Raw genomic sequence first — 24,060 nt, forward strand, 5'->3', positions numbered from 1 at the left:
GCCAGAACCTGGAAACAACCTAGATGCCCTTCAACGGAAGAATGGATGAAGAAAGTATGGAATATATACATATTAGAGTATTACTCAGCAGTAAAAAACAAGGACTTCTTGAATTTTGCATACAAATGGACCTCACGTTTTATTCACTGGCGCTGAGTGTGTCCACGCACGGCACTGTTCGTGGGCGGGAGCCTACCTTCTCATGGGTGTGAACTAGAACTCAGGATGCCAGGCTTGTGTGCCAGCGGCTAGCCCGGCTCCAGCACTTCAGCAATAACCTTCCCATGACATTGAGGGGCTCAGGCCAATTCTTCACACAGGTCTGCCACACACTGAGACAGACTTCTGAATCAGACTTCTGACAAAGCACCCTCAACGACAAATGAATTTCAGACAAGTGAAACTTAGCAAAAGCAAAAAGACAACAGATGTCAAATTAGTAAACAAAAGTAATTAATACATAACAAATGATTTTCTGGGCAATTAAAGCATTTCCAGTGTTGATTCTATAACAGTCCAAGCTTATAGCTTATCATCTCTATTGTAACTGTTCGCGTTAAATAAAGTTTTGCTAATGATAAACTATATTCAAATGAATATACATGGGGCTAAAGAGAGACAGACTGATGGACGGGGAGTAGTAAAAGACTTACTGGACACCCTGAATAGAGACTCTGAAGCCTGTGTGGACGGGCTACATGTGTGTTCACACGCATACTAGAGGTCAACATCACGTATCTTCCTTGATCTTTTCTCTACTTATTTCTTTAAATACTGATTTATCTTCATGTTATGTGTATGAGTGTTTTGCTGGCTTGTACGTATGTGCACTGTGTGAGTGCCTAACGGCCACTGAGCCAGAAGAGGGGGCCATAGCCTAGAAAATGGCACTTGCTTTTATTTTTCAGGTTTTTTTTTTTTTTTGCTTTTGTTCGTTCTGTTTTCAGAGACAGCAGCTCTCTTGCCCTGGGTGTCCTGGAACTCAATAGGTAGAGCAGATGTTGAACTCACAGAGCTCCACCCCTCTGCCTCCCGAGTGCTGGAACTAAAGATGTTACCGCGATTCCTGTGGAACTGGGAATTAGCCACAGCTGTAAGCCACCACGTGCGCACTGAGAGCACCTGGGACGGTGCTCCTAATCACCGAGCCACCTCTCCACTTTGTTTTTGAGACTGTCTCTCAGTGAGCCTGAAATGCGCCCACTGGCCGGCCAGCCCCAAGCACTGGAGTTACAGAAATGCTCCTCCACGCGCAGCAGTAACATGGGTGCTGGGTTTACTCTCAGCTCCTCACGCTCGTGTGGCAAGTGCCGTTTCTCTGTCTGCCAGATGTTCTCCAATCAACTACAAGGATGGGTGTTACAGTAAGAATAAAAGCTACAGGGTTAACCGTAGGTAGACATTTCAGCTTTGCTATGGACAGTCTGTGCTAATTCTCGGTGATATGAGCTTAATCACCACATCTATCAAAATATCTGAAACTGTTCTTTAATGAGTAAACCTTCACATTTATGGGGCCAAAGGTTAGCTCGCAGCGAGAGAAGACGACTATAGAAGGGAAAGTGGGTGAAGGGTGCTTTTACTATCAACCTAATAATGACCAGGAGGAATATTCTTTGCACAGGTCTATGTTTTTAAAAAGCCGGATTTTTAACTACTCTCTGTGCTTCAAATCTCCATGAACTATTAATAAACACAATGTATTTTCCTCATTATTCCTGAACCAAGTCATGTTCTAGCATGCCTCACTGGGCTCAGAGAATAATTATTCCCACCTGACACTCTGTGCCTTTTATTCCCATTCTGGGCTTTTCTCCATTCATCATCTTCCTCCAAAATAAAGTCTTTCTACTGAGTGTTCACCCATTAGAAATAAATAAAGCGGGGGAGTTTGTCTCTCTGTTCACACCGAGGAGGAAGTGTGGCAACTAACATACAAACAACATAGCCGTACAGGTCACCTGACTTAAGGTAAACCCTTGGGAAAAGGGGGCCATGCTCTTCCTGGCATCTCCCTGGGCACCTATCACTGCCATGGCTGCAGAGGAGGGCTGGAGAAATGCCAATGACCAAGTGCGCACCGGGAGGGTTCTACATCAGATGGCACTGAGCCCTGTCTCCTCTTCAGTTACCAAGCTCTCTGCACCTGAGCTTGTCACCAGCGCTAACCCTGCAGCCCACAAAATAACAGACTAAACCAACAGCTCCAACCGTGTATGACTTTACTAACACACTAAAACTACTAGACCAATCTCCTTTAACTACGTGAGACTCAGTGTGGCACAAGATGGAATGTGTTCTGAAGACAATGTCCTGTAAATCTGCTCGGGTCCTGTGATCTCACCATCCTACCTTTTCTGTAACCTTTATCGCTCCCGTCTGTGTTGAGTGCACTGCCTGACTCTAACCTATCAGTCAACAGTGCCACACAATCCTCTCCCCTCCTCTCCTTTCCCCTCCCCTCCCCTCTCCACAATGTCATGTTTCTAAGCTTTTTTGCCTCAACACCAAAATTAGTATTTCCTCTTCCCAAAACAGAACCTCGTAAGCCGTCTCCTAATTCTACTTTACCCACAAATTTCCCCCCTCATCCCTCCACTCAAGACTTTCAAATGATCTTTGTCTGTGCTTCTATTACATGTTCACTTTTTCTGCACGTACTTATCTACCTATGACCCCAACCCCAGGCTTAAATATGTTGAGAAAAGTCCAGTGCCTTTAAGGAACCTAGGGCACAATGGTTCTTAACTCCTCTTCTGCTGCCACCGGCAACAGTTCCTCATGTGGTGACCTCCAACCATAAAACTGTTTTCTTGCTACTTCATAACTCTAATCTTGTTCTGTTATGAATCGTAGTGTAATGTCTGATATGTGACCCTTGTGAAAGGGTGGTTTGACCCCAGTGGAATCAAGGTTTAGGCCACTACCATACCAGCTCTTTGACTATATTAAACACAAGGGTTTATAAAGAAATTTAGAAGTTACCAACCGAAGCACCATCACAAATGAATGTGGACGAGACTCGAAACTGACTCATAGACCCCCCAAGGTGGACACAAGCACACACCTTTTAACATTAAAAGATATAAAATATAACAACTATGCCTGATTTACTGACATATAACTTAACCCACCAAAACAGGATAATCTGCAGACCTAAAAGGTGCAATAAAATGACTTGAACTAGAACCTCCCAAGCCTAGTCTAACTCCTCCCCTGCATGCTACACCTAACAGTTACCTCTGAAAAGACTAGTAAAACTAAAACCTCCCAAGCCTAGTCTAACTCCTCCCCTGCATGCTACACCTAAACAGTTACCTCTGAAAAGACTAGTAAACTAAAACCTCCCAAGCCTAGTCTAACTCCTCCCCTGCATGCTACACCTAACAGTTACCTCTGAAAAGACTAGTAAATACTAAGGCTCAAACACTTTTCTTCACCTTGGTTCTGAGGCTGGGGAAAGAAATAAAACACACGTTGACAGAAGGAATAAGGTGTGAGCACTATGGAATTCACTGGTGTGGTCTAGAAGTTGTTACAATTTCATTAACATTTCCATGGGAACCTCCATCAGCCAACGGCCTTTGGTCGGCTGGACCAGGTTGGGGCGTGACTTTTGGGGGCCCAGAGAAAGCCAGCTGACTCTCTTCTTCCCACACTCCACACCTTGAGGCTGGACCCCGTTCCTTTAATAAAGGAACACCTTAGAACACTCTTTCCGGAGTCAGCTTGGATTATTTGACTCGCGTTCCCCCCCACAGGTTCAGCTTCAATGTTTGTATGTTTTCACCTAGAATGAAGAGATCACATAGAAAGGTTGTAGAAAATACACTGTATGCTAAAAACTGCTCCAATTTTGGAATAGAAAATGAAATTAAAAAGTGATCTGAGAAACAGCTATCCATTCCATTCTCTATTTTGACAGTTCAAAAAAAGAAATGTTTAATTTTTAATTTCCGGAATGGAAGCAATGCAAAGTAGAGGATAACACCCATTCTAAGGGGAATCACGGGCAAGCGTGAACTCAGAGTAACAAAAACACCTGTGCTAGAGACAGCACTGTGGCACACCTTTAATTCCAACACCCCGCACACAGGTGGATCTCTGTGAGCTGAGGCCATCCTGGTCTACCAGACAGTCGAAACCCTATCTGGGTTTGGGGGTGGGGACTAACAAAATACTCAGACCTTTTCAAATTTTTCTTTATTATTGATTCATTCAGTGTACAGGAGTATTCTGTGTGCACGTGCTCTGTGGTGGTCTGAATGTAACTGGCCCCATAACCTCACAGGGAGTAGCACTATTATGAAGTATGGCTGTCCTGGAGTAGGTGTGACCTTGTTGGAGGACGCACGCCACTGTGGGACCGGGCTTTGAGGTTTCCTATGCCCGGGATACCAAGCAGTGTCTCAGCTGACTTCCTGTTGCCTACAAGATGTAGGATTCTCAGCTATTTCTCTAGGACCACATCAGTTTGCCTGTCTCCACGCTTCCTGCAATGGTAATGGACCGAACCTCTCAAACGGTAAGGGAGCCCTCAGTTAAATGTTTTCCTTGTGAGAGTGGCCATAGTCATGATGTCTTCGCAGCACAGAAACCCGCTAAGACGTGCGCCATGTGTGTTGGGGATATTAGTTTAAGGTGTGGTGCTTTTGTGTATGCTGCCTTTGTTTAACTCTGTGAAGCTGTGATTCTTTGCCTGTCTAAAACACTTAATAAAGAGCTGAATGGCCAAGGGCAAGGCAGGAGCAAGGATAGGCAGGGCTGGCAGACAGAGTGTAAACAGAGGGAGAAACAAGGAGGAGGAGGAGCAAGGGGCCACCCGTGGAGTAAGGGTGAAAGTAAGACACGTGGAAGGAAAAAGCCCAGAGGCAAAAGGTAAACAGAAAAGCTGGCAAGAAACAAGCCAAGCTAAGGCCAGGCAATTATAACAAAGAATAAGATTCCTTGTGTGATTTGTGTGGGAGCTGGGTAGCGGATCCCTCAAAAACTCCAAAGAGCAGAACATCACACTACATGCATGTGGTCCAGGAGAGAACTTTGGAACCCTGGAACCAGAGTTACAGACAGCTGTGAGCTGCCAGGTAGTGCTGGGAACTGCATTCAGGTTCCCCGAAAAAGCTCTGAACGGCCGAGCCATCTTGCCATCCCGACAGCTGCGGTTCTATTATTACTCCGTTGGGCTTCCAGATGGGCCAGGAAAAGAGTTTACAGGTCCTTGAGAGTTAACTTTTTCTATTTTAGGCTTTCTAAATTTCAGCCTGTTCTCAAAAAACCCCGACTAGTCTTAGAATTCTTTGCTGTATTTTATTTCCAAGGCCTGGAAAGTCCTCCAAATACCCAATCACAATATGTGCGACTAAGTCTTTGTGTTTTGGTGGATGTGATACTTGGAAAACTCAACTATGGAGTATGATCCACTCAAGTGGTTTTACTACCGATTCACCCACAAGAAAGCATCAGCCAAGCTTGACCCAAATATACATATGATCTTATTGTCACCAACAGAAACATAACTAGGCTGGGTAGTAGTGGCGCACACCTTTAATCCAAGCACTCCAAAGGGAGAGGCAGGTGGATCTCTGTGTGTTCGAAGCCAGCCTGGTCTACAGAGTGAGTTCCAGGAGAGTCAGGGATACAAAGAAACCCTGTCTCAAAATGAGAAAGAGAGAAAGAAAGAGAGAGAGAGAGAGAGAGAGAGAAGCATTCCATGTAATTTATCCAATCAACCAAACTTCTTTTACTTGATTTTATCTAAACATTAAAAATTACTAACTATGCATCGTCATCAAAATGTCTGGATAAACAATCTAGAGTAGAACATAGCATCCTCAGATATTAAATAATAGGATTAGATTAAAAGTGGGAGGGATGTAAGGTGGGTGAAGATAAGGAGCAAGTATTCAATAATTTTGAAAAGAACATTTCTAGGTAAATAAAGTGCTAGAAGGGAAAGAAGGGATACTGTTGGGGTGCCCAGGTTTTAGAGACTGCTAAAGCTAAGGACTAAGGACGGTTATAATCAAGAAGCGAAAAAAGACTGTGAGAAAGAAGTGGGAATAAGAAGGGAAGTGAATGAGAAGCAGCTGAAGGTGCTTTAAAAATGTAAACCACGGTCCTAAAAACCTGAGGGTACAGACAAAAGCCAAACCCACCACGATGAATCCATGCAAGGACGGAAATGAACAGACAGAAAGGAAAATACCAGTGGGGCGCGTTCCCGCACAGCTGTGGTGAACTGAAAGGTGGCGTCCTCAGACCCTGTGGCTCTAGCCAGTTCTAGGTGGCACTGTGGGGAGGGGGGCTCGTGAGGGCCACCAACCTCACAGCCTCACTGTTCCTGGGCTTCTGGGCATGAAAAATTAGTCTAAGGTGCGTTACTTTTGTTTATGCTGTGGAGCACTTGTTTAATGATGTAAAGGTGGCATCTGTTTAACTCTGTAAAGCTGTGTTACTCTGCCTGTCTAAAGCACCTTTATTGATTCATTCAGTGTACAGGAGTATTCTGTGTGCACGTGCTCTGTGGTGGTCTGAATGTAACTGGCCCCATAACCTCACAGGAAGTGGCGCTATTATGAAGTAAGTATGGCTTTGCTGGTCTAATAAAGAGCTGAACCACCAACAGCAAGGCAGGAGGAAGGACAGGCGGAGCCGGCAGGCAGGGGGTAGTAGGAGGAGAATGTAGGAGGGAGGAGCAAGAGAACAGGGAGAGGAGGGTGTCAGCAGCCAGCCAGCCACAGAGTAAGAGAGAAAGTAAGATACACATACACAGAAGAAGAGAAAAAAGCCCAAAGGCAAACGGTAGACGAGATAATTCAAGAAAAGCCAGTTAGAAACAAGTCAGGTTAAGGTCTGATCTTCACAAGTAGCAAGACTGGTGTGTGCGTTACTTGGGAGCTGGGTGGCGGGCTCCCGAGAGTAAAAGAGCAAACTTCGGAGTCGTTTCCTGCACATGCCCTAACCTCTCTAAACTTTAGATTTGGAATGGTCTCCTGCCTGGACTCCTGGACTCGGGAACCCTCACCGTCTGCCTCCTGGTAGCTGGCACTACAGGCGCAGCTCATGTACTTAATCCTTACCCTGGCCCATATCCACTAAGGTCTGAGGATGGTCCATGTTCACCCTGCAGCAGTTACTGAGTCAGAGGACCTCTGTTGCCTGCCCCACGCTGACCTCAAGCTGGAGTGGTCTCCACACCTAATCCCCTCGGGAAAGCGGTCAGAGATGATAGCATGTGCCTGCAACCCCGGAGTGGAGAACTAGGCTCTGGACCACACGTGAATACTGCAAATACTTCAACTGATAGAACACAGCTGCTGTGGGGGGAAAGGCAAGCAAAGGAAACACTAAATATGTAATTCTAACACAGACAAACATGAAAAACCAAGACAACATGATTCCTTTAAAAATAATTAATTCTATCGTAATGACACCCAGTGATGGTGAGTTAAGTATAATCCTTGACAAGAAACTCAAAATAATTATTAAAGTACATTCAAACAAGTCCAAAAATAAACCCTAAGGTTTCCTTTACATTTTTAAACAAACTGAAGAAAGATATTGTAAGGTATGAATTTAATAATTTTAATAATAAATTTAAAAAGCAGATATAAATATTGAAAGAATCTGACATGCTGGAAATGAGGAAAATACTAAGGAAAAACCCTCCAAATCTCACTGATAGAACAGACCAAGAAAAGAACAGGATACCTCAGTTTGAAGACAAGGTAGAGGAATAAGACAAACGTGATCATCGGAAAAGACCGAATCTGTGGGGAGGCATAGGAGAATCCATTTCCAAAGGCAAAGAAGGCATCTCTAAAAAAGAATTATGACAGAAAACTTCCCAGAGTTAGGGAAGGAGATATCAGTCCACATACAGGAAGCATGCGGTACCCCAACCGACAGAGCAGGAAAAGAACCCCTGTCACCTGCCATCACTGCCAGGCTAAATACACACAGCAGAACGTATTCTGCAGGCAGCAAGGAAGGCACTGCGTGACCAAACAATGCCAGCCCAGAGCTGCTCCAGCAAAGCTGTCTGTCACAACCAGAGGAAAAATAAAAGCTCTCCATGACAAAAATAGCCTAAAGGAATTTATGACCACTAAGCCAGCTCTACGGAACATACTTGAAGGAATTCTCAAGCTGAGAAAGAAAACAAAGCCGCCCGTGAAGCCAAAGGAAAGAATAAACCACACTACGTTAATAGTTAAGAAAAGAAGAAGAAACCAAACACGACAAAAATCAACAAAATGGCAGGAACCGATGCACACCTTTCAACAGTAACAATCTAGTGGTCTCAATGTCCCAATGCACACCTTTCAACAGTAACAATCTAGTGGTCTCAATGTCCCAATGCACACCTTTCAACAGTAACAATCTAGTGGTCTCAATGTCCCAATGCACACCTTTCAACAGTAACAATCTAGTGGTCTCAATGTCCCAATGCACACCTTTCAACAGTAACAATCTAGTGGTCTCAATGTCCCAATGCACACCTTTCAACAGTAACAATTTAGTGGTCTCAATGTCCAATGCACACCTTTCAACAGTAACAATCTAGTGGTCTCAATAGGTCTAGATCAAAAAGCATGAACCGTCTACTTGCTGCCTCCAGGAAACAAACCTTACCACAAAAGCAAAACCCAACAAAAACCACTATTTTAGCATAATGGATGAAACGTTATTCCAAGTAAAATAAGCTCGGAAAAGAGCAGGTGTTGGTGTTCCAGCATTAGGGACAAACCAAGGGCGTCCAGTTTCTTCCTCCACTCATATTCAGCGTCGCTACACCAAAAATACATCCCAATTATGCAAATAGAGATACAAACAGGAAAAGAATTTCTATTTGTGAATGACATGATTCTACACATAAGAGACCCTAGAGACTCCCACCAGAAAACTGTGAGAACTGATAGGCGATTTCTGCAACATGTCAAAAAGCAAATTTAACACAGGAAAAAAAAAAAAACAGATCTCCTACACACCAATCAATGACAACTGAAAATTAAAGCTGTATGAAAGCCCACTACTTTGTAAACTAATTTAAAAATAGTTTTTTTTTTTTTTAAGGGCGTTTAAACACAAGTACCCTGCACAGGTAGATAACATTTCCCCCTAGAAGATACGGGTTGTTTTTGATTATTATTATTATTTTTTTTTTTTGGAGCGGGGGAGCCTGTCCTGGAACTAGCTTTGTAGCCCAGGCTGGCCTTGAGCTCACAGAGATCCGCCTGCCTCTGCCTCCCAAGAGCTGGGATTAAAGGCGTGCGCCATCACCGCCCAGCAGACATGAGTTATTAAATTAAAATTTCAATGCCAGGCATGGGATACCTAACTATGAATATTACTAGTAAGGAAGCCCCGCAGCCCTTCCACCCTCCACTCCCCACCCCCAAACAGCAAACACTACTGTTTTTATCCACTCTTGGCTGCCACCATAACTAGATGCTAAGATCTCTTGTTGAAGACACAACACACCTCGGCTGCCAGACAGGGAAGAATGTTCCAGCAGCTTATGGGCGAAGCTGCCTCCCCGTTTTGAAATGTCTAAAACGGAGGGGGCTATTCTGAGATCTACTTACTCTGACAGTCAATCGGTTCTCTCAAACAGTACCTGCCGGCCCCACAGAGCTTAGACCACGTTGGTTTCTGCGCTTGGATATGCACACCGTAAACACAAACTTCACTTTGAGAACGGCTTACTGATTTTAGTCTACTTTCCTATAATCCAAAGACAAACAAAAGAGAGCGCTAACGTCTAGGTGCCGCAATCCTGGGGTCACGAGGGCCCCGTGCGGGGCGGCAGTCAGGAGGCAGCCCGCCCTCACCAGCCCTGGCTCCAGCCCTGCTCTGACTCTGCGGAGTGCAGCATTTCCGGGCAGGGTCATCTCAAGAGCGATCCCTGACTATGCGGCTGCCTACCGGCCTCTCAGGATGCTTCTCTGTGACTCCGCGTTTATCTCGCTTCGAGCAGGTGACCAGGATTAGCGCCTTTCCCTGTATTTCACTTTTCTTGCTCACTACTTTTTTTAGACATTTAGCACAGAGTTGTAGTCTTCATCTGGTACCTCAGTCTGTCTCTCCACCCAACCCCAGTCTGTCTCAGCCTCTCACCATCTTCCCACATCCATTCCCCCCTTTTTCATTTACTGGAAGAAAAGTCTGTGATCTTATTCAATTACTTAGGAACTCCTACATTCACTGTTTGACTTTTTTCATTTTTGCTTCTGAGGTAGAGCTCATGTTCCAGGCTGCTCCTAAATTTACTAGGAAGTGAGGATGACCTTGAACTTCTGTTGGGCCACCTCCTCCAGATGCTGGGATTACAGGTATACTCCCCCGTACTATCTGTGTGAGGATGAGGCTCTTCCCCAGATGAGATGTCCTCTCCAGCCCAACTGTATTTGCTTTTCAGCCTCTTTTTTCTTCAATAAATAAACTCAGTATTTTATACTAAAACAACTAAAAAGTAAAGTCTAACATTGGAAGACGGAACTATAAACTGGCAGCAGCTGTGCTTTTAACTTCCGTCGTCTCTAACAGAAGGAAGTGAAAGACACGGTTTCCATCCTTCCTATAAACTCAAGATATTAAACAGCAGCACTACAAAACTGGGAATTAGTCTCCCAAGAAAGCATCTCCAAAGCCTCGGCTGTTTTTCCTAGCCCTCAGTACTGTGCACTCAGTCTCCAAGGTGGGAGCCCTAGAGTCTATCTTCCAGCCCCCCTGCTCTCGTCCCCCCCCCCATGTCTGACACAGGAACAGTCAGTAAGCAGGAAGGCGACTCACCACACAGCCAGCCATTCCCACACCTCCCCGGCCCACTCCACACAACTGGTGCGTGCCCGGTGTTTCTCACTCCCCACTACTCAGACCCATTCCTTATTTCATTTCAGTACTTAAAAACACTGATTTCATTCCTTTAAAACAGGTAATCATTTCCCAGTGCCTAAAAGAAAAAGAGAAATGCTTATCTGGCTACAAACAGAAGGTCTTCCTTTCACAAACTGGCTGTAGATTTACTGCATCCACACAGGAAAACCCGTGTCCTCCTCTGGCCTCTTGTGCATGCACATCCAACTACCCGTGCTTCTGACTGCACACACACCTAACACACATGTAAGGTGCTTGCTTCTACCCCTAACAGGCCATCTCCTTCCACAGCGTTTCCCTCCTCCTTACTTCACATTCACTTGGCCCAGATTATCCACTACAGAATTTCACCTGTGAAAACCAATGCTCAACAAAGTTCAAATAACTGTATTACTACAAGAGTGATTTGTATGAAAATACATGTGTGTATGTGTGTTAGTGTATGTTGTATGTGAGCACATGTATATGGCTATGTATATCTGTGCATGCACAAGAGGCCAGAGGAGGACACGGGTTTTCCTGTTCTGTCACTCTCTTATTCCTCGAGAAGGGTCTTACTAACCCTCACTACAGGTCCCAGAGTAGCGTCACACCCGGCCACTTAGAGAGGGACTGGTGTCTGGACTCAGGCTTCATTCTTACACAGCAAGCACGCTTATCCGCAAAGCAATCTTCCCCACTAACGTAAGAATAAGATTTAAATATTTCAAACTTTAGGAGAAAAGATGGCAAACTAAACATGGGCATCAACTTCATTCCCTTATAAAGCATCTGAAGTCAAAGCAGGGTCATAAAGCACAAGGACAGAGATCACTAAAATGAACTCTGGAAAAAGCTCGGCGAAGTGACGCACACTTGACCGAGGCAAGGAGCGGCCGGCGAAGGCCGAGGGACACCGTGGCAGGGAATGCGGGGAGGGCCACCTTTACAAAGCCTGCTGGACACGGCCAACGTCAGAACATCTCCGAAGGCACAGACATATCTCCCCAGAGCTGCGAAGACAGCCAGAGCCTTTCCCGTTTGGTTGCCTTCCTCTAAAATAAATCTAGGCCATTCCTCGAATCGGGTTGATCAATAAAGCAATTATTTCGTCTCAAGAATGTCTCGTCATCTGAAGAATAGTGGAGTTGGCTCTTTCTTTCTTCAGAACTGAGAAATGAACTCAGGGCTCAGTAGAGTGAATTCCAGCCCTCTTTATTATTTTTCTGTAACAAGATCCCATAAACCTCACACTTGCAATGTGTCAGAGGAGGTCTCCCAAACGGCTGGCGCTGTAGCTACAATTCCCACATTGTAAATCCATATTCAGCTTCACGATTTCTTTCAGGCCATCCCCGCATATATATATCATATCCATTTAACTGTGTCCGCTGGGCAGACCTAGCAGCAGTGATTCCTCAGTAGCAATGAGATCTCTAAACCCATTTCACATTCCCTATATAAATACTTGTCTCCAGGGCCGGGACAACCAGTACAGAGCGATCCTAGAATATCTTGCTGACTTATAAAATAAGAAAATGTGCCAAGACTCACAGGAACTTTGGCACAGAAATTATCCATCAATGAGTCCATACTAACACTGAGTATCAAAGAGAAGTTTTACTTTATTATAAGGATTCCGGTCAGGCAAGGGGGACCTGACCACTTCAGGTTGAGCCCTGGTACCCAGAGAGTGAAAGGAAAGGACCCACTCTCATGGGTTATCTCCTGACTTCCCCATGTACACCATTCTCCTAATATACAAGATACACACACAAATGCAATTTAAATTTTTAAGCCCTTATTAAATTTTAGTAAACATAAATCAGAATTAGAAAAAACTTCTGATGACCATTTTTAAATAGTGTAATGACAGAAGAATAACTTATTAAAATCAACAAGTAACTACACAATCTCAGAATGAAACACGGACTGGCTGTGCAGGATGGAGTAGAAGAGGAAAGGCTGTGAAGGCGGAGAGAGTCATGCCGGGGTGTCAGTAACAGCTGGGTTTGATAAAGAGATCAGTGTACAAGTGTGAAACTGTCAAAGAATAGACAAAGGATATTCCAAGGGGAAAAAAAAAAAAAAACAAGGGAAAACCACCTTAGTATGGGATGTGGCAGCACACACCAGTCGTCTCTGCTCTGCAGGCGCTAAGGGGGAGGCTTCCCAGTGACAGCACAGCCTGGGTCACCTGGGGAGGTCAGGAAGCCTGAGGACATAGGAAGGCCCTGCCAGTCTCTGAAAAAGAAACAACAACAAACAAAGTGGAGCTGTGATGGAGAAACCCAGCTGAGCTCCTCAACCAAATAATCAGAAATATTATTACAGCATTCGATTCTTCATATGCTGAGAGAGAGAACAGAATCACGTCTGAGGTATTCCTGCCCCAAGAATCCCGATTATAAACATGAAGAAGCATCAGCCGAGCTAATACAGGAAGATGTTCGACAAAATAACGGCCTCGAAGCTTTAAAAGCATCAATCACGAGATACAAATATAGATCCGAGAACTATTCTGTTGTTTAAAGGAAACCAGAGACGTGCCAATCAAACGTCACAAGATCCTGGACCTTCGTTTGTTCTAAAGCGTGTTTATACACTAGCAAACAGTAGTGTAAGAATGCTGGTTTACAGACTGTACACTAGCAAACAGTAGTGTAAGAACGCTGGCTTACAGACTGTACACTAGCAAACAGTAGTGTAAGAACGCTGGTTTACAGACTGCACACTAGCAAACAGTAGTGTAAGAACGCTGGTTTACAGACTGTACACTAGCAAACAGCAGTGTAAGAACCCTAGTTTACAGACTGTACACTAGCAAACAGTAGTGTAAGAACGCTGGTTTACAGACTGTACACTAGCAAACAGTAGTGTAAGAACGCTGGTTTACAGACTGTACACTAGCAAACAGTAGTGTAAGAACGCTGGCTTACAGACTGCACACTAGCAAACAGGAGTGTAAGAACGCTGGTTTACAGACTGTACACTAGCAAACAGCAGTGTAAGAACCCTAGTTTACAGACTGTACACTAGCAAACAGTAGTGTAAGAACGCTGGTTTACAGACTGTACACTAGCAAACAGTAGTGTAAGAACGCTGGTTTACAGACTGTACACTAGCAAACAGTAGTGTAAGAACGCTGGCTTACAGACTGCACACTAGCAAACAGTAGTGTAAGAACGCTGGCTTACAGACTGCACACTAGCAAACAGTAGTGTAAGAACGCTGGTTTACAGACTGTACACTAGCAAACAGCAGTGTAAGAACGCTGGTTTACAGACTGCACACTAGCAAACAGTAGTGTAAGAACCCTAGTTTACAGACTGTACACTAGCAAACAGTAGTGTAAGAACGCTGGTTTACAGACTGCACACTAGCAAACAGTAGTGTAAGAACGCTGGTTTACAGACTGTACACTAGCAAACAGTAGTGTAAGAACGCTGGTTTACAGACTGCACACTAGCAAACAGTAGTGTAAGAACGCTGGCTTACAGACTGCACACTAGCAAACAGTAGTGTAAGAACGCTGGTTTACAGACGCTGATCATCTCACTCTGCCTGTTGAAGGTAAGAGCTTGGATGCAGACTCCTGGGAAGACAGACTGCTCTGATGGATATGCATAGTACGTAAATCAAGAAAGTAGCTATATTAACACGCAAAAGGTGATATAGAAAGATACAAAATAGGCTATCTAAAATTCAAACTGAGGGAAGAAAAGAAATAAAAATGTGGTTGTCATATTAGTATGTTTTCTTGTTCTCTAGTTCATTCCTATTCTGTGATAATGTTCAAGTGTTATTACTTCAAAATAGAAAATTATAATCAAAATTGTTTTTATAAGCCTCAGCAACCACAAAAGAAGTCTACAATGGAAAAAAAAACAATAAACAAGGAATCAAAATACTGTAGTTGACTAAATACTGTCGCCATAAAAGAAAACAGTAAGAGAAGCAAAAGATACTGCAATAAAACTAGAAAAAGGCACACGGCGGTCTCTAAACAGCAGGGAAGACCTTCCCTAGTGATTATCTGAGTGAGGTGGGTTAGATTCCCCAGGTATACACACACACAGTAACTAAGTGATTGACAACAAACAAGACCCAATGTACGCTGCCTCCAGGACCTCCCTTCGCCTGTAGAGGGAAAGAGACTGGAGTGAGATATAGATGGGACCCTAAAAAGCCCGGGCAGCAGGCTTCTCTTAGGGGACTGGGAAGGGAGAGCTGAAGGAGGTTGGTACGAGAGGTCAATCCAGAGGAAGCAACAGCAGTTCTGAGTACAGACAGCGAATGGTGACTGAGCAGTGAGTGACTGGCCGGAAGGGAGAAAAGGCTGCAGAAGCCCGTTCTCACCAGTGCGCAGGTCGTCAAAGGAGACCCACAGTCCATTCAACATCAGTCCAATGCATAGGCTCCTCACTAGAACGAACATTCTCTGCACAAATCAAATGACAGGCCCTAACAGCCACGACAGCACTTTTCAAAACCCGAAGTCAGAGCCAGCGAGAGGCTGAGAGTTAAGGGACTTGTGGCCAAGCCTGAGAACTCAAGTCCAAACCCAGGAGGCAGTACACAAAGAACTGACTCCTGCAGGTTGTCTCTGCCTGTACACGTGCTCCACACGCATACACGCACGCACGCACGCACGCACACACACGCACACACACACACACACACACACACATAAAAAAATTAATCCGAAGACATACTGAGTATTCTTTTTTTTTCAGTTTTTGTATTGATATTTATTGAGCTCTACATTTTTCTCTGCTCCCCTCCCTGCCTCTCCCCTCCCTCCTTAAACCTCCCCCAAGGTCCCCATGCTCCCAATTTACTCAGGAGATCCTGTCTTTTTCTACTTTCTACTTCCCACGTAGATTAGATCCATGTAAGTCTCTCTTAGTGTCCGCATTGTTGTCTAAGTTCTCTGGGCTTGTGGTTTGTAGGCTGGCTTTCTTTGCTTTATGTTTAAAAACCATCTATGAGTGAGCACATGTGATAATTGTGCACACGAGGCTTTAAAAAAAAGGCATTATGAATAAAGGGGGAAGTGATTTAGGAGAAAAGAATATATATGTAGCTCTGCGTGTGCATGTGCGAGTGTATAAAACACTAGGAAGAAAGGAAACGGGGATAAAGAAATGCAGTAAGCTGGGGACACGGCTGTTATGACGTGGCCGACACCGTGCCCTGGTCTGACACACAGCACCTCAGAAAGGAAATTGCGCTGTGGAGTGGAGAGTGGCCCAGCAGTTCAGAGCAAGTACTGTGTTTGCTGAAGACCCGAGTTCAATTCCCAGCTTCCAGCACTAGGGAAGCAAGGGCAGTCAGGGCTACACAGAGAGACCCTATCTCAATAAAAACAAGAGCAAGTAAGATGGTAGATTTCAAACCAACAACATCACAACCATAAATGAAAATGGTCCAAATTAAACAGAAGAAATAATAAAGTGAATTTAAAATGCAAGCCAGCGTTAAGATGCTACCGCCAGGACCTCACTTAGACACATAAATCTCTGGGCCTGGTGTGTGATCGCCAGCCAATCTAACCAACAAAAGAAACACTGTCTCAAAAAACAGGGTGGAAAAGTTATTGAGAAAAGCACCTGACAAGGACCTCTGGCGTCCGCACAACGTGTATACATACACAAGCATATATACATAAATACGCAAATTAATAAGTAAAATCTAAAACTTTAAACAATAAGTTGGGCATGATGGCACACGCCTTTGATCCCAACACTAGGGAGGCAGAGGCAGGAAGATCTCTGATCAAGGCCAACCTGGTCCACAGAGCAAATTCCAGGACAGCCAGGGCTACACAGAGAAACTCTGTCTTGAGAAAAATGAGATAAATCAAAAACCAAAAATAATTACAATAATATTCTACACTAATAGTAATCAAAAGAAACTCACAGGCCATAGAGAGTAGATTTCAGACCAAAGTACATCATCAGAAATAAGGAGAGACCCTAACTCTACCTCTAATTGGAGAAAGGAATCCAATTCATTCAGAGATCATGAAACTTAAAATATATGAAAGCATACAGCAGCAGAGCTTCAAAATGCATTGGGCAATGACTGAAAGAAGTGCTGGAAAACCAAGTAGTCCACAATGAAAGATTTCAACACCACTGAAGACTAAGTACAAGAATAAAGACAAAACCCAAACGGTAGTAAAGAGTTAACGCTGGCAACCAACTTGGCTTCACTCGCTGTCCACAACTCCACCCAGGATTCTTTACAAGAGCACGTGAATCATGTAAACCAGAACCATGCCAGTGTAGTGGCACACGCCTGTAATCTCAGCACTTGCGAAGAGAGTAAGAAGGATTACCACAAGTTCCAGACCACTCAGCACTACAAAATGAGACTTCGAAAACAAAATTAATCCACCACGGACAGACAGACAGGATCATGCTGAGGGTTAATAAAATGTCTTACTAAAATTAAACTGGGGCCAGCAGGATGACTCAGCAGGTAACAGCGCTCGCCACCAAGCCTGACAACCTGAGTTGACCCCAGGAACTCACACGGTAGGAGACAAGCAAATCCTATAGCTATCCTGGCTCACGCACAGTGTCCGTTCCTGCCTGTGGACATCCCACGTGCATTCGTGTGCAAGCACAAACACAGACAACACACACAAAATAAACGATTAAAAATCTTAATAAAAAACAGTAAACAAAGATGTAAGATACCAAAATCTGTAGGCTCAAATTACCAACAGTATCTAGAGAAGGTGATGAACAGTTCTTTAAAAAAGATGAAACTAAATGGCCAATAAACATGAAAAATTGTTCTGTTTCACTAGCCATCAAATCAAAGCCACACTGAGATCCCACCTTGTTCCCGTCAGAATGTCAGCTGTGAGGAAAACAAGAACAGCAAATGCTGGTTTGGGCACACAGAAGGGACTTGTGGCCAAGGGTGGAGACGCACATGGTCTCATCACTGGAAGTCGGTGTGGAGGGCTCCTAAGAATTGGCACACGTCCTCTGCACAGTCAGCTACATCATCCTGAGTGCACACCCACAGACTCCCAGGCAGCATCACACAGACTGCACACCAGTGTTTGCGACAGTACTACTCACAAGAGCTAAATTATGCAATCTCCTTAGTTGTCCAGTAGAAAAATGGGTAAGAAAATTGGACAAATGTTCGTAAAGGAATCACTTTTAGCCATAAAGAACAAAGTTCTATCATTTACAGGATGCAACTAATCACACTAATAGATTAAGCCAACCTCTGACAAAACAGTATGTTTTCTATTATTTGTGGGTGCTAGCTTTTATACAGATATGTGCTCGGCACAAGCGTGCACTCACACTCAAACACACACACACACACACACACACACACACACACCAGGAAAGTGAACAGGGAGAGCAGCAAGGTGTGAGGTGAAAATATGCCCAATACACACAATAGGTACACATATGAATGTTTTTTTAAAAAAAAAAAACACCATTTAAAAAGAATCTTATAAAATTAAACTTTTATTTTGCAGGAGGATAAAAATTTTAAATGAGCTAAGCTTCCAGCTCAGGATATCAATTAAGTCGAGAGAAACAGAATTCAAAGTAAATAAACAGCAGACAGGAAATAATAAGGAATATAAATCACTGATGATGAGTATTAAAAAAAAAAATCAACAGGAAACCAAAGGCTGTTTCATTGGTATAGATAAACCCTTAGTCAGAGCCCACCGGGGGTGCGGGGCTGAGACAGATTCCCAGAGTCAAGACTAGGAGTAGAAACACCTCCACTCCCTTTAGATACTCTTTCCCTGTGCAGCCCTGGCTTGCCTAGAGCTCACCACATAGACCAGGCTGGCCTGAACTCAGAGATCTGCCAGCCTCTGCCTCCCAAGCACATGTGCTATCGTGCTCAGCTGACGACAGATCCCACAGGCCTTAAAAAGCTTAGGAGCACTAATTATGCCTGTGAATTTAACAACTTAAGTGAACCAATCCCTTCAGAGAAGCAAGACATCGATGCTCAGTGAGGAAGAAATAAATTGACTAGCCATTTGTCAACAACAACAAAAGCATTAGCATGGAGTTACCATTCTCCCTTGAAAGAAACTTCCAGACCCAGAAAGAAAACCGCGCAAACTACTGAGACCCAAAGGACATGGAGATCTGGTACGTGTGTAACTGGCACACGCACACGCACATTCCGTGTTAGATAAAAATTGATTACTAAGAGACTAAATGAAAAGGAAAGAAAGTAACAAGATTAACTTGAAAGATGATGGGGGCCTAAACCAAGTCAGGCAAAGGGGTTTGGTTTGGTCTCTTGTTTTTCAGTTGTGGGTACTGAGACAGAGCATGGTTAAATAGTTAGTAGCGAGAAAAATCAAATGTAGTAATTAATTCGAGACAGACAACATGGGGTAGAAGAATAAAGATACTCCACAATTTTCAGCTGGCATAGTAAAAGAACCATCCAGGTTCTTGTCAGGGAATACAAGAGAAAAACAAGGCCAATTTACTTTTCGACAAATTTTACATCCGTATATTCAGCACCCAAAAGCAAGCAAAGGGATGTACGATGTAAACACTCAGGAGACGCACAGTTTAACTAGCCTCTGTCACCAGGGATCCCTTGCCATTAAAGCCTCTACAATTATATTATTAATGGCTTGGCACCGAGGTCTTAGAAGGAATGAACCTGAGGCCTACTCCACAAGAAGAATCAGCGCCTGCTATCGTCAACATGATCCAAGATGGGCGGTGGTGGCGCACGCCTTTAATCCCAGCACTCAGGAGGCAGAGGCAGGCGGATCTCTGTGAGTTCGAGGCCAGCCTGGGCTACAAGAGCTAGTTCCAGGACAGGCTCCAAAGTACAGAGAAACCCTGTCTCGAAAAACCAAAATCAAAAAAAACAACAACAAAATAGATTGCCGCCGGGCGGTGGTGGCGGGCGCCTTTAATCCCAGCACTCGGGAGGCAGAGGCAGGTGGATCTCTGTGAGTTCGAGACCAGCCTGGTCTACAAGAGCTAGTTCCAGGACAGGCTCCAAAACCACAGAGAAACCCTGTCTCAAAAAACAAACAAACAAACAAAAAAAACAACAACAAAAAAAAACCATGATCCAAAGCCCATGGCTAAGTAGGTAACAGGCCCTAGGGTTTCTGCTAAATGCTCATGTTGTCAAACTACCGTCTAAATATTTCTTTTATACACTCAGATTTGGTATATGTGTTGCTTTTATTGGTTAATGAATAAAGAAGCTGCTTTCAGCCAATGGCTTAACAGAATATAGCCAGGCTGGAAAAGATATATATAGAGAGAGTAGGCAGAGTCAAGGAGAAGCCATGTAGCCCCACAGAGACAGAGGCCAGATGGAACCTTGCTGGTAAGCCACAGTCACATGTTGACACACAGATTAATGAAGATGGGTTAGTTCAGGATGTAAGAGCTAGCTAAAAATATGCTAAGCTATTGGCCAAGTGGTGATTCAAATGATAGTTTCTGAGTGACTGTTTCGGGTCTGGGCAGCCGGGAGCGAGGGGTCTCCCTACTACACAGATTAGTGCTGTCCTCAACTTTGGGTCATAAAGCTTCCTTAGAAGGTGGTAAGCATTTAAAGTACTGGTCAAAGTGTCGAGAGTAAGAGACTGTTGAGTGCCCAGCCCTAAATGGGACATCTGTGTCAAACTCTGTGCTCAATGCTCAGGAAACACAGAAGAGGGAGCAGGAGATGGGAGAGTCAGGGACTGGGAGGACAGCTGTCCCCTGGACATGGATGGCTATCAACCCATAAACTGACTCCAGCTAAGGTCACCTACACAAGAGCAAGCCAACAAGACGGGTCGCCATTCCAACAGGCAGCACTAACTAGACAGGGTCAATTAACAAAAGAAGAAAAAGCAGACGCAAACATGATGGGGTCAAGGGCACATGGGAGGAGGCAGCTGAGGTTACATGAAGTTGTTAAAGAATAAAGCACTCTATTAAAGATAAGGCTGTGGTGTTCTGAGTGAGAACTGCCCACAGTCTCACATGCTTCAATGGTTGGTATCCAGCTGATGCAAACCGTTTTGAAAAGAGGAGCTGTATCACTCGGGACGGACTTTGAGCTTTCAAAGGCCCCCACTCTTCTCGGTTGGCTCTCTCTGTGTCCTGTACTTAGGATGAGATGTGGCTCTCGGAACCAGCTTCAGCACCATGCCTGCCTGCTGCCATGCTTCTCCCCACCAACCCTCCTGAAACCGTAAGACCCCAATAAACTTCTATTAAGTTCCCTTGACTTAGAAGATGCACTCAACGCATTGTGCATTATGATACGGCTACAAGTGTATGGGAGCCCGGGGGGGGGGGGGGGGATGCTGGTTTGAATGAGAATGGTCCCCATGTTTAAATGCTTAGTCCCCGGGTCAGAGGTTTCCAAATCCAAGCCATTCCCAGTTCAGAGCTGCCTCTTCCCCTCACCCCCACTCCTGCTTGAGACATAAGTTCTCAGCTACTGTTCTAACACCTGGCCTGCCTGCCACCCATGTGCCCTGCCAGGATGGCCACGGACTCACTCTCTGAAACTGTAAACCCCAGCAACCTCTTCCGTAAACTGCCTTGGCCATGGTGCTTCAGCACAGCAGCAGCACAAGAACAAGGCCCGGCTAGAAAGCTCAGCGTTCGGAAAGTGTTCCCCACACAAGTCTAACTTTCTAAGATGGATCCCTGGAGCTCACGGAAAGGGCGAAGGAGAGAACCAAATCCACAAGGGTGCCCTCTGACCTGCACACGCAGCTGTGACCCACCCATGCTCATGTATCATATGCAGACACAATAATAAAGTTTTCTTTGAAAAAAACCAAACATTTAAAAATGAAATAATGGCTGTGTCTGTTGAGGATTTAAGAACAAGGGGCTGGGAGATGTGCTGTAGAATATTATTCTAAGATGTGTTACATTTGTTTATGCTGTAGAACACTTATTTAACGATGCAAAGATGTGCTGCGTTCTTTTAACTGCATTTGTTTAACTCCGTGAAGCTGTGTTACTTTGCCTGTCTAAAACACCTGACTGGTCTAATAAAGAGCTGAACAGTCAATAGCAAGGCAGGAGCAAGGATAGGTGGGGCTGGCAGACAGAGAATAAATGAAAGGAGAAATTTGGGATCGAGGGGAGCAAGAACAAGGACCCAAGGGGCCAGCCACACAGCCAGACATGGAATAAGAAGGAAAGAAAGGATATACGAAAATAGAGAAAGGTAAAAGCCCAGAGGCAAAGGGTGGACAGGACAATTTAAGAAAAGCTGGCAAGAAACAAGGAAGCTAAGGCCGGGCATTCATAAGAAATAATGTCTTTGTGTGTGATTTTTGGGAGGTGAGTGGAGGGCCCCCAAAAAATCCAAGAGTAAAAAAAAAACAACCAACCACAGAGATGATTTAATTATTACTGTCCTGCAAGCCTAAGCATCCTAAAACCCAAGCAATAAAGCTCGGTGCAGTGCACCTGCAGGGCCATCACATCGCTTGGTACGTAGTCAGGAGGGCCCGGAACTCCAAGTCCAGCGACACCCTACCCTATCTCAACAAGTAAGATGAAGAGTGACTGAGGAGGACACCCAATGCCACCTGGCCTAGCCTCACACATAAATGCGCATGCACCACAGATGCACGCATGCACGCCACACACACAGACTAAAGTCTGTTAGGAGGAAAATGAGTAAGGGATGTGAAGAAAAACAAGTCCCTTTGCCTGTCTGCTTTATTCGTACTGCGAGACCTGAGCTCGGTGATTCTGTTCTGTTCTGGGCAGTAAGAATTAACTATGTACTCTCAAGAGTCTGAACTACTTACTGTGAGAAACTCATTTTATACACACACATACACACACACACACACACACACACACACACACAGAGCACGCTGCTGTAGTAATTCTTCACTGAACTCTGCCTATGAATGACTCAGCAGACTAGACTATAGCTTGAGTTATTTTTCTCTTTGCCATTTTCAGTTTTGTTATCTTTAGAGTTTTCCCCTTGTTCCTTTTATTTTTCTGAGACAAGGTTGCCTCACTACGCAGTCCTGGCTGACCTTGAACTCACAGAAACTGCCACGCTCTGCCTCCCCAGTGCTGGAATTAAAAGTGTTTACGATCACACCCAGCAGAGCTTTTTGTTTTTTAGAGTTCAATATAATCAAATAATTACAGCAATTGGCTTGTGAGTAAGTCTTAGAAGCCAAGCACTGTGTCAAGGCATCCAGTCTCTCGCTTACATTTTTTTAACGTCTATCCAGACAGACATCTCTATTTTATGACTCAAACCAAACTACAAAAAGGTTAAACAATGAACCCACAGTTGCCAAATTAGTGAACGGCAGAATTCAGACCTAAACCTCATTCTACGGAACACGGAAACCTGGGTACATACCTTGCAAAGATCTTTCATAAATGTCTATCTTTCAGATCCCGTATCCAGTGTTTTATGACCTACTACTTCTCAAAATTCCTGCAGATGAACCAACGACCAGAAAGCTGCATTCTCCTCTTTACTTCCTCTCATTAAATGTCACATCTAATCAAGCTGTGATTATCATCAGGTAGGCTCTTCACCACAGCCATTTCCTGCCCCGGCTCAGGTTCACTGCCGAGAATTAAACCCAGCATATTTTCTTTCTTGCCTAGTGCTCATAAAAACCACCTGCAATCAGCATTTTTATTTGCAAACTAACCTCTGGATTTTTTAAAAACCATGTCATCCACTTTCATGGCACTAAGATCCTGAACTGCAAACGCAGCTGTCCCAAACATCACATGGACTGTCATCTTAGTCATATGCTTCTGGTGGTTCACAAACCAACGCATGTGCAGCTCCACGCTAACCAGAGAAGTATAAGCGCGGAACTTTTTTCTCAGTTTCAAGGGAAGTCCCAATTTACAACATCCTGCCCCACTAAAACATCTCGAGCTAGCTTTAAAACAGCAGGCTGGAGGTGCTAGTGCAGAGAAAGCAGAACCAGAGAAAGAGAGGCCAGTCTGGTCCATCTAGGGAATTTCAGGCCAGCCAAGCCTGCCAAGGAGAGCCTGTCACCAAAAAAATAGTCAACCAATAAAGGAGTTTCTAGTCTATGTAAAGAGGTTGGGGGCATAAAGAATGACAAAACAGAATCCATAAAGTAAGTGTAAACACCTCTAGGAGTGCTATATTAGTCTTTGTTTGTAACTTAGAACTAGACAAACA

The 24,060-nt window shown here is 44.3% G+C and overlaps 1 protein-coding gene across 3 annotated transcripts in view; it reads right to left on the minus strand.

The window, feature by feature from the left end:
- LOC121434772 (protein PHTF2) overlaps window positions 1-24,060 on the minus strand; it is a 91,493-nt gene that overhangs the window by 63,773 nt on the left and 3,660 nt on the right. The window contains exon 1 of one of the 3 annotated variants that reach the window (XM_041633734.1): window positions 9,588-9,714. The exons of the other annotated variants lie outside the window; for them this stretch is intronic. The gene's annotated coding sequence lies outside the window, so the exon portion shown is untranslated. Of the gene's footprint in view, window positions 1-9,587; window positions 9,715-24,060 lie in introns of those variants that run through there. 3 annotated transcript variants of the gene reach the window in all.

This window comes from Microtus oregoni, unplaced genomic scaffold (assembly GCF_018167655.1).
Source record: "Microtus oregoni isolate MIOR12 unplaced genomic scaffold, Mior012 000044F_ref0000062, whole genome shotgun sequence".
Lineage (NCBI taxonomy): Eukaryota > Metazoa > Chordata > Mammalia > Rodentia > Cricetidae > Microtus > Microtus oregoni.